At 49.8% G+C, this 6000-nt stretch overlaps 1 long non-coding RNA gene across 1 annotated transcript in view; it reads right to left on the minus strand.

The window, feature by feature from the left end:
- Positions 1-4933, minus strand: part of LOC144792441 (uncharacterized) — a 62178-nt gene extending 57245 nt beyond the window's left edge. The window contains exon 1 of the long non-coding RNA XR_013602558.1: positions 4618-4933. This is a non-coding gene — a long non-coding RNA (uncharacterized LOC144792441). The remainder of the gene's footprint in view (positions 1-4617) is intronic.
- Between the last annotated feature and the right edge of the window lie 1067 nt (positions 4934-6000).

Raw genomic sequence — 6000 nt, forward strand, 5'->3', positions numbered from 1 at the left:
AATCGTGAGGGTGGTGTCTTCGGTGCTGATCGGGGTCCAGGCGCAGAGGGTGGTGATGGGGGGCGTTGGTTCGGTGGTTGGGTGCGTGGTAGGTGCGCCGAAGCTGTTGTGTATATCGGCGATCTTGCGGTGGAAGAACGAGGCGAGTGAGTCGCAGAGGTCTTGCGAGGGGGTGATGTCGTTGTTACCGGAGCTGGGGTTGGAGAGCTCTTTGACGATGCTGAAGAGTTCCTTGCTGTTGTGGGCGTTGTTGTCCAGTCGTTCTGTGAATGCTGTCTTCTTGGTGGTGCGGATCAGCTGGTGGTGTTTGCGGGTGGCGTGCTTGAGGGCAGTATTGTTGTCTGTGGTCTGGTCATGACGCCAGGCTTTCTCGAGGGTGCGGCAGTTCTTCTTGGAGTTCTTGAGTTCGTCGGTGAACCAGGAGGCTTTCTTGCTGCCGGGTCTGCTGGGAGGGTTCTTCAGTGGTGCGAGGTCATTTGCGCAGTTGGTGAGCCACTGTGTGAGGTTGCTGGCTGCTTCGTTGGGGTCTGTTGTGCTGGCGGGAGGGTTCTGGCGGAGGGAGGTGGTGAGCTGCTCGGTGATGATCTTGCTCCAGCTCCTGCGAGGAATCTGTTGCGGGTGGTGGTGGATCGTTGTTCTTCTGAAGCTGAAGTGGATGCAGCTGTGGTCAGTCCAGTGGAGTCCGGTGGAATGGCTGAAGGAGATGTGCTTGCTGGAGGAGAAGACGGGGTCAAGCGTGTGGCCGGCGTAGTGGGTGGGGGTGTTCACCAGTTGCTTGAGTCTGAGGTTGGCGAGGTTGTCCAGCAGGTGGTGGTGTTGCTGTCCTTGTTGTTCTCCAGGTGGAAGTTGAGGTCCCCTAGGAGGATGTAGTCAGCGGAGGGGAGGGCGTACGGGCTGATGAAGTCTGCAATGTCTTCGCTGAATTGTGTGCGTGGTCCCGGGGGTCTGTAGATGAGGGTGCCTCTGAGGGTGGTCTTGGGATCGGTGTGTATCTGGAAGTGGAGTTGTTCGGCGGCGGTGAAGGTGTCGTCGGGGTTGGTCGTGATGTGGATGGTGTTCTTGTGTACGATGGCGATGCCTCCTCCATTCTGGTTTACGCAGTCCTTCCGGGTGATCTTGTATCTGTTCGGGATGGCTATGGCGATGTCAGGCGCTGAGGAGGCGTTCATCAAGGTTTCTGTAAGGAAGGCGACGTCCGGTGATGTTGGGTCGAGCAGGTTCCAGAGTTCGACGGCGGGCCGGTGGATGGAGCGGGTGTTGAGCAGGATGCACTTGAGGTGGTTGTTGCTGGTGCTCGGCTTGTCGGGTGCGGTGCAGGTCCGGAGGCAGGTGAATTTGCAGGCTTGGCAGGTGAAAGGTCCATGGGTGTGTTTCGGGGTGGCTCGGTAGCAGGCGGGGGTTCGGTCGGCGTTGAGTGCGTTGAGGGTGGCGGCGTCGTAGGTCCGTCGTGAGGTCTGGCGACGTATGGTCAGAGGAGACCATCATCAGCAACACTGGGTCTCCTATTTGGAATGTTCTTTCTTTATTCCCTTTATCGTATTGTTTCTTCTGGGCTATTTGGGCTTCCTCTAGGTTGTTTCTAACAATCGCCCTTATCTGTCCCAAATGGGTTCGTAGGTTGGACACATACTCTGTGATAGGTTTGGTATTATGGGGCTCCGTTTCCCACCTTTCTTGAGCCATTTCTAACAAGGTACGTGGTTTATGACCATACAATAATTCAAAAGGGGAGTATGCTGTACTTTTCTGCTCTTTGCACCTGATAGCTAACAGGGCCAAAGGTAGCATGTCTTCCCATTTCCTGGATTCTAAAGCCAGGAGTTTCTTTAAGGTGATCTTTATGGTAGCGTTAAATATTTCGACTAATCCATCCATCTGAGGATGATAAGCCGATGTGCGTATCTGTTTAATTCCTAACTGGGAACACACCTGTTTCATTAACCGGGACACAAAAGGTGTCCCCTGGTCGGTTATGACCTCTTTTGGGAATCCTACTCTTGAAAAAACAGTAATCATGGCTTTGGCAATATTGGTTGTGTACGGTCTACGTAGTGGTAGGGCTTCTGGAAACTGAGTGGCATAATCCACGATAACAAGAACATATCTACATCCACTACGCGAGGGTAACAAGGGTCCTATTATATCCATACCTATTCTGCTGAAAGGTTCACCTATAATAGGGAGTGGTTGTAGGGGAGCTCTGGGTGCGTGGAATCTACTATTACGCTGTCATATGGGACACTCCCGACAGTATCGTTTCACTTGTTGGTAGATCCCTGGCCAATCGAAGAGCTCTAAGATTTGTGTTTCTGTCTTATCGGCTCCAAAATGTCCCCCAAGCAAGTGGCTATGAGCAAGATATAACACCTTCTCCCTAAAAGGACCAGGAATCAACAGTTGGGCCTTTTGTGTCGGACTTCCTTTTCTATATAACAAGCCATTCTTCTTAAAGAAATAAGGACCTACATGATGAGGATTCTTCTTGTTGGGCTGCATGAAAGCTTCTACCCGTTTCCCTGGGGTTTTCGTCTGGAATCACTGGTAATACAACAGGGTTGTTATTTTTCTCCGCTCTTCTTTGTCGTTTACTTTTCCGTATTTTGGCCACTGGCCACTCTTTTCCTTCCTCTTGTGCAAATGGGGCAGAAGACCACCAGTCATCCTCCTGAGGTGGTTTCTCATGTAGCAGCTGTCCCAACTTTGGGTAGTCGTTTCCCTAGATAGCTTGTTCGGGCAGTTGAGGTATTAACCCAACGGTCAAAGTGGTTCCCTCATCTCTAGGATGTTGTATTCTTACTTGTGCTGTCGGGTACGGTTTTGTGTCTCCGTGTACACATCGTATAGCGACCGCTCCATCAATAGGACCAATGTGAGGACCCAAGTCTTGGGGTCGTACCACACTATGCAGGCATCCGGTATCTGCTAGGGCGGTTACTTGTTGACCGTTTACAGAAACTGTGCAATGATACGGTGGTTGTTTTCTGTCTGATGAGGAATAATAATAATTACCAACCACTCCGATCTCCATGGGTTCCTCTTTCTCTTTCTGTGGGCAAAATCGAGCAATATGTCCCATACCTCCACATTGATAGCACTGGGGTCCCATTGGAGCTCTAAACATTGGAGTTCCGGGCACAATGGTCAAAGGTTCTCGTTTCTTATTTGTAGGTGGACGAGGTGGACGATGCAGTACTGGCCCACCTGGTTTTCCTGAGAAATCATCTCGTCCTTTCTGCAGGTCCTGGGCCCTACTATAGGCACTGGCGATTTCTACTGCCGTCTCAAGAGTGAGATTAGCTTGTTGGCGTACCCATTTCTGTATAGGGGGATGAAGAGAGGACAAGTATTGTTCCAAATATATTTTGGCCATGATGCCATCCTTGTCAGTGGTAGCCGGTTTCAACCAGCGATCTGCCATGTTCTTTACTCTAAAGTACAAAGCTCGGGCGTCTCTTGAGGTCCTTCTTTCATTTGGCGAAATGTCTGTCTATAGGAGTCATCATCAATCCCTAGCAGTTCCATGATGCATTTCTTTATATCTGCATAGGTGATACCTCCTTGCACTGTTGCCGCTTGATAGGCAGCTTGTAGATCGCCCGATAATAGGGGTCCTAAGTACTGTCCCAATTTCTCCATAGGCCATGACGCTGCAGTCGCCATTCTCTCTAAATTGTTGAAGAAGAAATCTGGATCTTCTCCGCTTACATATCTTTGTAACACCACTGAGGGTAGGGTGGTAGGACCTCTCTGCTGTCCTAAGGCCTCTGTCAGTTTACCCATTGCTGCCTCATGGGTTTGGCCTTGTCCTACTAGGACTTGCTGTATTTTTCCCCGGTCTGACTCGACCACGGTCAGGAAACGCTCCATCACCTTCCCCAGGTGTTCTTGATTTTCTGCCATTTCGGCAAGTGCGGCCTCCATTTCGCCTTTCAATCCCACTTCTGAAACCACTTGTGGGAGCGCAGGTCAGATAAACAGGCGTGGAGGCTGAAGATAGGTGCGAACAGGTTGTTTATTAATAATTGGTTTAAGTTCAGGGGAAACAAAGGTCCGTGAGTCACTGTATTCTTCTTCCGGCGTTTCTTCCTCTTGAAGCAGGGTTGTTAGGGCTGTTGTTCCAGGCTCTTCCTCATCGGAGTCCACAGGGTTTACCCGGAGGCTCATAAAAGAGGTAAAAAGAAAGGGGACGTCAGAACACTAGTTCCTACGTGACTTAGGATTATAAACCGTCACCACACCACACAGTGTTCGTTTCTGGGTCTTTCTCGGGTCAAGTGAATTAAAAGGGGGATAGTGTTAAAGAACATAGGATGTCGGAAACTAAAGGACATCGATCAACACATCTTATTTGGATGAGTAACCGACTATTCAAAACCCAACCAGAAACCATATACCAGACGTTAGGGTAAGAACAGGAACGCTAGACGGTTGTTCAGGCAGGTTTTAGGTACAAAGTAGGTATGAATAAGGTGCATCAAAGTCAGGATATGAATTACGGCCAAGAACTATAAAGCAGGCTTTCTGTGCTATGAGCTTTCACCTTCCCGTGCCCCTCCTGTTACCACCTTCCCTCTCTTCCCGAATTCCACCCTCCGACTCCCGTAACACCCCACTCACCGGCCCTGTCGTAACTCTCCAGAGTCACGGCCGCTCTCCAGCATCCTCCGGGGGACTCCACCAGTCCTCACACCACGGCTCATCCGGCTCCTCTTCCGCGCCGTCTTCTTTCCGGGGTTCCTTCACGCCGTTCCGGTCATGCTGAGAGTTATCCGCTTCTCCTTCTGGCGTCCTCTCATCTGACTCCGCTCTCCAGAACTGCCCACCCTCCTCTTCACGATCCCCGCCTTTCATTGGTGGGTCAAAGCTGCTTCCTGGGTTGATCCTAACCCCTTTCGGTCTTGACTGCCGGCTCTCTGCAGAGACACGGAAAGACGGCATGGAGGTTCAAAATTAGGATCGGGACTCCTGAGGTCGACCCGACACCCTCGATCCTGCGGCGGACAACGGGAAGAGCCTGCCCATGGGGCTACCTCGGTGAGTCCCTCCTCACAATGACTCAAACAAACTGCAAGAGATGGCACACCCCATCAGTAACACTGTGTTAACATATAATTGATTTTCAAATTGAATACCCAACAAAGAAAAGTCCCTAGGATGAACTGGGAGTAGACGAAATGCTGACTTAATGTCGCATTTTGCTAGCTTGGTTCCAGGGCCCACTGATCTAAGCAGGTCTATAGCTACATTCACTGAAGCAAACTGTACCGCAGTGTCCTTGGATTGTATCTCTCTATGTAGTAGTTTGTATACATCAACAAATTCACCCCTCCAAATCTTCTCTTTCCTCTGATTATTCAAATGCGCGCCCCAAAGTCATAGATATCCCCATGTAAGGCAGATGTTTCAAACCTTCCGTTTTACTCTTTACCCCATCTCCTTTTGATTACTCTTCTTTGTTCTGCACTGACTTAGAGGCATCATCAGTGTTACCCCTTACCTTGGTATCCTATCCTGCGCCAGCCCCTGTATCTTTTTTATCTGCTATTACTGCATCCTCAGCAGTAGAGTCTGTACCTACACCCTTATCTACTACTATTGGCCCTGTATCCCTTTGATCTTTTTTGTGCTGCTCCTTCATGTTACTCCCCTCCCAGCTACACCACCATTGAGTCTTATCTGTTCTTAGTCTGCTCACTGATTCTGGGGATGCTTGCCTGCATCTGCCTTTTTCATGCAATCTCTTAAAATCCTCGTCTTCTATCCAGAGACTTCAATTACGAATACCCTGCCTGCAAGATATGACTTTGGGGAAAAAATTGAACCCACCTTTTTATGTCCCTTCCGCTTTATTGATCTCTTTATGTTCTTGCCAGCATGGCATTTCCCTCTCCTCCAATTCATCCTCATAATCCAATTCACACACCATTTTCTCCTCCACATATGCAGAACTCATACCAAGACATTCCTCATCCTCCACACCCCCAAACAAATGTTTCCAAT

The sequence above is a fragment of the Lissotriton helveticus genome, chromosome 11, assembly GCF_964261635.1.
Source record: "Lissotriton helveticus chromosome 11, aLisHel1.1, whole genome shotgun sequence".
NCBI classification, from domain to species: Eukaryota; Metazoa; Chordata; class Amphibia; order Caudata; family Salamandridae; genus Lissotriton; species Lissotriton helveticus.